The sequence below is a fragment of the Schistocerca cancellata genome, chromosome 9 (assembly GCF_023864275.1).
Source record: "Schistocerca cancellata isolate TAMUIC-IGC-003103 chromosome 9, iqSchCanc2.1, whole genome shotgun sequence".
Lineage (NCBI taxonomy): Eukaryota > Metazoa > Arthropoda > Insecta > Orthoptera > Acrididae > Schistocerca > Schistocerca cancellata.
In genome coordinates this window covers 336315841-336326913 of record NC_064634.1, presented here as the reverse complement: position 1 = coordinate 336326913, position 11073 = coordinate 336315841, and the positions used below count along the sequence as shown (strand labels likewise).

Genomic DNA, 11073 nt, shown 5'->3' with positions numbered 1-11073 from the left:
TTTATAACCTGTGTTCATAAACGTGCATGACTGTTTACGTAAAAAGAAATAAGTTTCATCCTATTGAGCCTTAATGTTATTCATTGCACAGCAGTATTTTTCCGTGCATGGATAATTGCGGAGAGAGACCTGCGTTACTTAATTTGTTTTATCATCATGTCTTTCGTAAATTATTCTAGTCACATTTTATAATTGCTGAAGAAGTTCTGTGTTGACTATTGTTGTTTTCCTCATAATGTAATGTGTTTTGAAGAAAAGTATTACACCAATCTCAACATAAATTTTCCATTCACTTATTTCTCAACAGTCTTTAAATACTCAATGAGAATGCTCAATACAGCTCAAACAATTTGTTTATTGTAAACAATAGTACATTTTAAATGCTCGTCAGTCACTGTTGACTCTGTTTATATTAGTGACAGGATGACTTAACGCTTCAGTGGCGGCAGCAGTAGATAGGCCGCGTCTCGTCTCCTGCCAGAAGGTGGTGTCTCGTATGGCTTCGTGACGTCAGCACGCCTCAGCGGCGGCAAGCGTGGCGGCTGAGCCACAAGAAGGCGGATGTCCTCCTCGACAGTAATGACCTCGGTGTCGACGGGCATTCCCGTCTTATGTCCCCAGCAGCAGATCTTCAGCAGGCATGAGAACACAGATGTGATGTCCTCCCCGACAGTAATGACCTCGGTGTCGACGGGATATTCCCGTCTTTTTGTCCCCAGCGGCAGATCTTCAGCAGGCATGAGAACACAGATGTGATGTCCTCCCCGACAGTAATGACCTCGGTGTCGACGGGACATTCCCGTCTTTTTGTCCCCAGCGGCAGATCTTCAGCAGGCATGAGAACACAGATGTGATGTCCTCCCCGACAGTAATGACCTCGGTGTCGACGGGACATTCCTGTCTTTTTGTCCCCAGCGGCAGATCTTCAGCAGGCATGAGAACACAGATGTGATGTCCTCCCCGACAGTAATGACCTCGGTGTCGACGGGACATTCTCGTCTTTTTGTCCCCAGCGGCAGATCTTCAGCAGGCATGAGAACACAGATGTGATGTCGTCCCCCACAGTAATGACCTCGGTGTCGACGGGACATTCCCGTCTTTTTGTCCCCAGTGGCAGATCTTCAGCAGGCATGAGAACACAGATGTGATGTCCTCCCCGACAGTAATGACCTCGGTGTCGACGGGACATTCCCGTCTTTTTGTCCCCAGCGGCAGATCTTCAGCAGGCATGAGAACACAGATGTGATGTCGTCCCCCACAGTAATGACCTCGGTGTCGACGGGACATTCCCGTCTTTTTGTCCCCAGCGGCAGATCTTCAGCAGGCGCGAAAACACACGTCTGTGCTGGGGACTCCACCACATCGTCGTCGACACCTCATGGCACCTGCGGGCGACAAAAACACCATTTTAAATGTTGTTACCTTTGACACACAAGCAATAACTCAAAAATTCACTTTGGAAGCATGAGGCTGACATTCTAAATTGGAAAGAATATTTTATTTCGTAAGTAGTTAGCTAATTTTGCCGCCTTTGGCGTTATCTAGTAAACTGAAGTTTTAAGCAATACCTACAATGAATTTGTTGCACTTTGTTAAACATGCCGTTACCTTTTCATCTCACAAATGGCTGCATATAACCTAATTTTTGTGTGCAGAAAGTTACTAGAGCCTATACTGAGCTGTCTGTACCTTCTTTTTACCTCCATGTTTCTTTGTTTTATATATCCACGAGCTTTTGGCTGAACGGTATTCGACCGTTGTCATGTTGCAACTTACGATCGCGTATTTGCTGCCCTCATCCTTCTGTAGCCGTGTTACCGGCTGTGACGTCACTGGTTCTTACCCCTGTGCACACAACTTTGAGGATAGTCTTGGACACGATTCATGCAAAGCACAGTTGTTTTTAACGCCTTGTCGAAGACACATTCACTGTCTGGCCGGTCGGACAAGAGCCGGAACATCTCGCTACCTTCCACAGCCATATCAAATTTATGATGGATGTAACAACAATCTTTCCTTTGCTGATAACCCAGTTGGAGACTACGTCATAATATACATCGGACACCCAGTCACATGCAATTGTGCCTGCACACCTTCAGCCACAAGCCCAAGATTCACTGTGTTCTAGAGTCAGTAGGAGTCCAAAATCTTGCTAGAATAACTATACTACTTCAGAAAATTTTGCTGACGGAATGGCTACAATAAGCAACCAACATCACAGCTAGTTTCAGAATGTATCGACGAGCAGTACAACAGCAAAAAGAAGAGTAAAATAGTTGCGATTTTTTTACACTGTCATCTCACATGCTTGTGCATCCTGTAGGTAATAATAAGGTCAAATATGTGCCAGCACAGAAAGGATACTCCGAAGTAGCAGCACTATGATAATATACAATATTCACATCAGTATCCAGTTTAGCTGCAGACTCAAAATGAAATTGAATATCTGTCACCAACTTGATTGAACCAAGAACGTGCACCAACGAAATAAAGAGAATCCGCGCCATGTTCATGAACAACCGTCCAGATTACTCGGTGCCGGAGTTTTACAGGTCAGCCCTATGTCATCCCTGTCAAAGACATTCGTATCAGCGCTAAAAAAAAAACCTTCCTCTTTGTATTACATAACGTAAGCTGTACATGAACGAAATTCTATTTTGAGTCATTGTGACAGACGGTCATCGAAGAGAATTGTGAAGAAAAATAAAAGTACGACAGCTGCAACAATCGCTGCAGATCTGAATGTCGCACTTGAAAACACTGCAAGGACTAAACACGGCCGAAGTGGCAGAGCGGTTCTAGGCGCTTCAGTCTGGAACCGCGCGACCGCTACGGTCGCTGGTTCGAATCCTGCCTGGGGCATGGATGTGTGTGATGTCCTTAGGTTAGTTACGTTTAAGTAGTTTCTAAGTCTAGGGGACTGATGACCTCAGAAGTTAAGTCCCATAGTGCTCAGAGCCATTGGAACCATTGACTAAACACGACGGCAGCTCCATAAGCGAGAAATTGCATGTTGAGACGAAATTCCAAAACCATTCATCAGTGATGCAAATGTACGGAACATGAAAAAGTGATTCGCGAGCCAAGAAACTGGGGCTGTGGAACAATGTAAGAAAGACCTTGCTCGATGAGTCTTGTTTCACGTCCCGAGAGTGAATAATGGCACGGATTCCCTGACCATTTGTACAGCCATATCACGGTGTGAATGTGAAGAAGAATTACGAGATGCAATGGACGACATGTACAGTCTGGTAACTACAGAATATGACCTGAGAAAAAATCAGTAAAAGACAAACGTAATGAGGCTTAGCAGAAATGGGAATAGCGAGGAACCTAACATCGAAACTGGGAATTGCGAAGTAGATGAAGGTAAGGGATTCTGCTACCTTGAAAGCAAAATAACCCATGAGGGACGAAGCAATGATGACATAAAAAGCCAACTAGCACAGGAAAAGAGGGCATTCCTGAGCAAGAGATGTCTACTGGTATCAAACATTGGCCTCAACTTTAGGAACAAATTTCTGAGAATGTGGGTTGGAGCACAGCATTCTTACGTAGTGTAACAAGGAGACTGGGAAAACTGGGACAGAAGAGAATTGAACCATTTGAAATGTTGTGCTACACAAGAATGTTGAAAATCGCATGGACTGATAAGATACGTAATGAGGAGGTTCCCCGCAGAATTGGCGAAGGAAAGACGGTATGGAAAATACTGACAAGAAGGAAAGCCAGGACGATATGACATGTGTCAAGGCATAATGACCTTAGGGAACTGAGGCGGGTAAAAAGTGTAGGGGACGTCCTAAATTTGAATACAACCAACAAGTAATTGTAGACGTAGGGTGCAAGTGCTATTCTGATACGAGAAGGTTAGTGCAGGAGAGAAGTTCATGGCGGGTCACATCAAACCAGTCACAAGACTGATGACTCAAAGAAGAAAAAATCGTGTTATTTCGTGAGCGCCATGGTCACTGTGCAAGGTCTTCTTACTGTCAAGGATTATGTGACGCTTTTGGCTGATCAGGCTCACCACATGGTACAATGTGTTTTCTCCAATTGTGATTCAGTGTTCCATGACGATAAGGCTTTTGTTCACACCGGTCGCATCATCCGGGACTGGTTTGGTGAGCACGATGATGTATTGTCGCGTCTTCCATGAACACCATAGTCACCAGCTCTCAGTATTATCGAGACTTCGTGGGCTACTCTCTACTCTAAAGTACGACGCGTCTGTATTTTGATTATAACAGCAATAATTACCTACTACACTAGTCTCAGGAAATTATGAAAATGACATACACTTCCGTCATCGTTACCTGATCTCGCTATTTTATTGCAGGAAGAATGATATAATACCCCCTTGGAAACCATCCATGAATACTGGAAGCTATTTTGAATGCCGACGGTTTTCCTACACCGTATTAGGCCCGGTAAAGTGCTGCGTATTTTGAGTTTCCATATTTTTGTTCAGACCGTGTGAAAGAAGACCATAACAATAAGAAATAAAAACACGATTCTGACGCAGCACACTTCGCAAAGCTGCACCACTAAAATTGTGAGCGAAGGGGCATAACAGAAGGGATCTCTGCTGCCTTTTATATGGTGATAACGATCAACTATTCGACGGAAACCAAAACACGAACTGTCAGACAAGCACTGCCACTGTGTATTACAGCAGTACACGCCGACAGACAAATAAGTAAATATAAGTCGGAATTGCAAGAGTAACCACTAAATAACCTAAAAGATTTATATCTTCACATGTGTTAAATGAAGTTCAATAGATACGATAAAATCTGCTGGTAAAAATACCGTAAATTAGTTCCTCAAAGCGACCTCTGAATACTACCACGTATGACTTCGTATTGCCTTATCACCTTTACATAACACGACGCGTCTGTATTATGATTATAACAGCCATAATTATTCTTCGACACTAGTCTAGGGAAATTATGAAATTGACATAATACTCCGAGTGAATAATAATCTACTTCAGAGTTAGGACAGTTTCTCATTGCCTATCTTTCATCGTCCTTTCTTCATCTGTGACCATTGACACGTGGTGGTAGATTAGTATGAATAATATTTGATGTATTTAATAGCGAGTGAAGATCTGTGGGTTGATATCTAGAGGTGTTACAATAATTTACTTTATAAACAGTTTTTATGTAAAATACGATGTAGGGTAGTGTATGTATCGAACAGAAGCATCATTTGAATGTTATCTGCAAATAACGGCTTGTGTCTGCTACTAAGGCTGTTACATAGTGAGAAACAGAAGGAGAAATGGGTGTAAAGAAACGTGTTGGCGCGTGAGCCCTGTAATTATTATGGCGAATGCTCCAGACGTGTGGATGGCCAATATTGTCACAAAGACAGAATTAACAAGCTAATTAGCTACAGAAACGAAGACGAGTAATGATCCACAGGCGCTTAAAACGACCTGTACTGGGAAGTGCCTATGCTCAGCCCGTAGAAGTTCTATCGCAGGTTAAGGAAGGGTTCAGGGGTAACTGTGTGAAATGGTAGTGTGCGATCTTGGCAAGATTTACAGAAGCTTACTATACCGACTAGAGTTACCTTCTCGAAGATGTTCTGTTGGTGACCAATATCGAAAGTGATTAAAATTGAGCAATTAGTTTCGGAAAATTTGCGAGTGTGGTGTGTGCTGTTGAATGAAACTGGCTGGATATAAACTGAATCTTAAGTAATTAAAGCACAGAGGCCCATGTACTCACCAGTCTACTTCTCGCTCTCCACACTCTCCAGCGAGGAGAACAATGCTTGATCCGGCAGTATATGATCCAGGGAGCAAAACGCTTGCTCCTCCGAAGCCCAAAGTAACTCCATAGAGTTCGCCTTGTCTGCATAAACTGTGAACAAAGGGTTAGGATTATTCAAGTGGTATCCATGGTGATCAAGACATAAAATATAAACAAGTTTTGAACACAGTAAAAATTTACGAAATTGGTCGATTTGTTGTGCAATAAAATTCAGTTTTGACTAAGCGCGCTGTAATATGATGAACGGTATCGGACAACTTACTTATACTGGGTGTTACAAAAAGGTACGACCAAACTTTCAGGAAACATTCCTCACACACAAAGAAATAAAATATGTTATGTGGACATGTGTCCGGAAACGCTTACTTTCCATGTTAGAGCTCATTTTATTACTTCTCTTCAAATCACATTAATCATGGAATGGAAAGACACAGCAACAGAACGTACCAGCGCGACTTCAAACACTTTGTTACAGGAAATGTTCAAAATATCCTCCGTTAGTGAGGATACATGCATCCACCCTCCGTCGCATGGAATCCCTGATGCGCTGATGCAGCCCTGGAGAATGGCGTATTGTATCACAGCCGTCCACAATACGAGCACGAAGAGTCTCTACATTTGGTACCGGGGTTGCGTAGACAAGAGCTTTCAAATGCCCCCATAAATGAAAGTCAAGAGGGTTGAGGTCAGGAGAGCGTGGAGGCCATGAAATTGGTCCGCCTCTACCAATCCATCGGTCACGGAATCTGTTGTTGAGAAGCGTACGAACACTTCGACTGAAATGTGCAGGAGCTCCATCGTGCATGAACAACATGTTGTGTCGTACTTGTAAAGGCACATGTTCTAGCAGCACAGGTAGAATATCCCGTATGAAATCATGATAACGTGCTCCATTCAGCGTAAGTGGAAGAAACTAAAATGAGCTCTAACATGGAAATTAAGCGTTTCCGGACACATGTCCGCATAACATATTTTCTTTATTTGTGTGTGAGGAATGTTTCCTGAAAGTTTGGGCGTACGTTTTTGTTGGTTGGTTGGTTGGTTTGGGGAAGGAGACCAGACAGCGTGGTCATCGGTCTCATCGGATTAGGGAAGGATTGGGAAGGAAGTCGGCCGTGCCCTTTCAGAGGAACCATCCCGGCATTTGCCTGGAGTGATTTAGGGAAATCACGGAAAACCTAAATCAGGATGGCCGGACGCGGGATTGAACCGTCGTCCTCCCGAATGCGAGTCCAGTGTCTAACCACTGCGCCACCCTGCTCGGTGCGTTTTTGTAACACCATGTAGAGACGAGATGTATGCGTCTTTCTGTCAAGCTTTTGAGGAAACGTTTTTAATGTTTATGTTTTGTAAGACGCGTGTGTCACTATGAAGCTTTGCGTAAAGGCTCTAATACTCTCCTCCTCCCCTCCACGACTTCCCCGGGAAAGTAGAGTGGCCACTGGATTCGTATCCCAACCCGCTCGCTGTTTCCTTAATAGGCTGCATTGCTCACCTAATGTTGGAGTTCATAATAATAACGAATCCTACGAACATACCAGGATTCCATTGATGATTCTACAGTAGGTAATACCTCAAACCTGTTTTTGTAGTGTAAGGGGATAGCTATGTGGCTAATAAACCTTCTGGCTTTCTGCTAAGAGAGTCGCGATCCTGCCTTCATGTCTGTGTCGCCTGGCGAGGACGAGAGAATCTGAAGGCGTTGTGATAACAGAGATACTAAGGGACGCTACGGGCTCCAGAGGTGTTGAAGCATTCGTCTCAGGTGCTCCAACGCCGCCGCAGCCAGGACAGCCACAAGCGAGCAGCGCCCATCGTGCTGGTACCACATACATCTACGTACCCCAAGTGGTACTACTGCCAGGAGAGCTGGAACCACTTCGATGGAAAATTGTGCGTATCTTTAACCCGTTGAAGTTTCTTTAAAGAGGTAAGGTCCAGTCACGTAGTCTCCAGTAATTCAGCAGCAAACGTTCACACTCCACTCCCTGTGATGTTCAACATAATTCGGCCAGTGCGGATTTTCAGCAACTCATTATGCGTATTTCTTACATTCAGTTTTCCGTAATTTGTAAAGATAGTTTCACCGGTAGAAATTCTTACCAAGCATACGTCTTTTGCAGTCCCGTTGGTTGATCTGCTGGTGAGCTGACACATGATTCGAGTAGAAGCTGGTAGTGCAAAAAATGCGGAAGTTCTAGTACAGAAGCACTTTCAATTTCTTTGCAGTCACCGTGTGGATTATGAGCGACAGCTGCCAGAAGATGTAATTTGTTCTCCCTGCTCGATGCAGTCTTGATCCTTACCTTCCGTTTAGTATTCCAGTTCCCTTCCATTAACAATTTTTTGCACAATAGACGTTGGACATAGTATTTCAAGAATCCTTTGTGCGTACACCTTAACCGTTATCTCCGAACTCCTGCATTCTCCGTAAATCCAATGTCTCTTGGTTTGTGAAAAACATTTATTTTTCTAGGCTAACGAGGATAAAACTGAAAGAGATGCATTTCCAATTATTTCTTTATGATAAAAGAATTTGTATGTTGTTCATTTCCTTAAAAATGTTGTTTATTTGAACGATCTTATGCAGTCTCCATTCAACGAGTCATAGCAACGAAACAGATAATTACAAAGATGAACTGCTATCTTCGGTAAATTAATTCGAAACATTTTCATCAAACTTTCTAAACTTTCCAACTCCCGTTAATTTTTTTTCAGCTGTCTCAAGTTTTGGGTACCGCTTGTTTCATTTAAAAACGTAGACTTTTCCCCACATACAATCTGAATTACGATAAATTCGTGGGTACCCAGCACAAGGAAGCAAGAGCGTTGTTTGCTGGAGGTACGAATTTAAACGTACGCCCCAAAGTAGCTGATAACTATAATATTCAGGACCCTCAGTTAAAATTTCGCCTGTAGTAATCTTTCTTAAGAAACAAGTATGAAACGGAGTCTGTATGTCTGTCAACACTTGATCTTGCATCACTATTGGAGCACCTGACCTTATTTCTAATCATCTCAACTAATGTCTCTGGCTGAAACACAGTTCTTTTATCGTTTATGAGAGTCAAGGTTGCGGTCATTCATGTGACATCGGTACAATAAATCCTCAATTTCGCGATGTTTCGCGACCAATCTTTTATTGTCAGCATTCTGCCGATCTCAGAGCCTACTGACTTCACTTGCTCTTCTCCCATACCTCTTCCGGTTTAGCATCGAATTGATAATAACTTGTTTTTAATCGTGACAATATTTCTCTGCTTACAAAAAATGTATCTGCTGAACGCGTTACGCAAATCTTTTGACACTTATTTATAGTTATACTACTAACATATTACAACAGACATCAATTATATTTTTTATATGTTTAATAGTTCATGAGTAGTTTAAAAGAAATAACAGAATCATTTGCAGGTTGTTTACATGTGACCGCGCGGAGTGGTCGCGCGGTTTGAGGCGCCATATCACGGATTGCGCGGCCCCTCCCACCGGAGGTTTAAGTCGTCCCTCGGGCATGGGTGAGTGTGTTGTTCTTAGCATAAGTTAGTTAAGTAGTATGTAAGTCTAGGGACCGATGACCTCAGCAGTTTGGTCCCTTAGGAATTCACACCCAGTTGAACAATTGAATTTACATGTGGAAAGAGTTTTTTGAGGGCTGTTGTGTCTTCGGACGAACATCAAATGCATAATATACGAATGCATAGTTTCCCGGCTATATATACTAATAAAATTTTGTCGGGCTTCCAACCGCGTCTAGTGGTTTACAATTTACGAGCTTTAGGCAGAGTTCTCCTCGGCCATTAATGGCATAGCCAACATAAGAGAACCTACCTGTCGGTCTAGTATAACATCGTTTGTTTACAAGTGTGTTTTAACGACAGGCGACACTTGGCTGCCGCATCCGCCCTGGATACAACAAAGAATCTAACGGAGAACAAGTAGAACGATTAAAAGCGCACGCCATAAGACGCGAACTGAGATCAACGTGAAAGAACTAGTGCATCTGAAGATGAAGAGGGCGCCGCGGGCGTGGAGTTCGTTGATTCCAGAGCAAAACCCTCTAGAAGGGAATTTCAGATTCGCGTACAAATAAGTTTAAACAAAGTGTGAAGGGCTCTTGGCGTCTCTGCGCAACTGTAAACGAGTGGAAGATCAGCTACTATTCTCTAAAAAAACTAAGAAATTATAACCAAAACAGGCGAAATTTTTAAAAAAGTCTGTTTCCTTGGTGAATAAAGGTGTGGGGACTCTATTATGTGATTTCTTGGAAGAAGGGAAAACAGAGTCAAAAGTTTTTTAAGCTTTGGAAGAAAGTCATACGGGACATAATACAGGAATCAACGTATCAGGGAATCACTTGAAATCCCAGTTCATTGCACTTTTCTTATCCCATCCAATCAGCCGACGTTCGAGCTGATTCAGTGACCTGATGCAAGGAGCGCGTTTACGATTTAACGCACTATTCCCGCGGGTCAGTCCGCAGCTCGTGGTCGTGCGGTAGCGTTCACGCTTCCCACGCCCGGGTTCCCGGGTTCGATTCCCGGCGGGGTCAGGGATTTTCTCTGCCTCGTGATGACTGGGTGTTGTGTGTTGTCCTTAGGTTAGGTTACGTTTAAATAGTTCTAAGTTCTAGGGGACTGATGACCATAGATGTTAAGTCCCATAGTGCTCATAGCCATTTGAACCCGCGGGTCAAAAGCAAAAATGAAGTCATGCTATTACTGAACTATTTCACAAATAAATCCGTAAGACCGAAAGAGTCGTCAGAGAAATTCTTGAAAACGATTCTTACATTCAAACCATCTGTTTGCTCTGTCATGGGCTTATTCGACATAGAATTGTAGACTTGTTTAGAATGTTTCCAGAGGAACTTCGTTAAACCAAATTGACACCCAAGGGCAACAAGAGTTTTCCGACCTATAGTTGAGGATGTACGTAGGCTGCAGAAGGAAACTTGCAGAACGAACTGTTGTTGCAGAATTAAGTTATGTTTCGGGGCGGAGTGCTTCCAGAATGCTCTACGGCATAAATCAGTGGCAGAGACTCTTGTTTGATTCCGAGTAACACATACAGTGTTCGCCTGACACGAACGTTCATCCGAGAGCTTGCAAGACAAGAGTGTAGAAAGTACTGCCGCTGCTATTTTCCATGACCACTTACAAGCAACACATATCGAGCGCGCGGCTGTCATTACGGCAGATATCGATTAGTCATTGCTTTTGGTTACAGCATTGACAACAACAGCGCCCGAGTGAGCAACTGTCATGGCGCCAGATATACATTTTCTTTA

At 43.3% G+C, this 11073-nt stretch overlaps 1 long non-coding RNA gene across 1 annotated transcript; it reads right to left on the bottom strand.

Moving 5' to 3' along the window:
• Nucleotides 1–974: 974 nt before the first annotated feature.
• Nucleotides 975–5817, bottom strand: LOC126100874 (uncharacterized). Its single transcript, XR_007522220.1, has 3 exons — nt 5739–5817; nt 1171–1385; nt 975–1072 (listed from the first exon to the last, which is right to left on the bottom strand). It is a non-coding gene; the product is annotated as an uncharacterized LOC126100874 (long non-coding RNA).
• Between the last annotated feature and the right edge of the window lie 5256 nt (nt 5818–11073).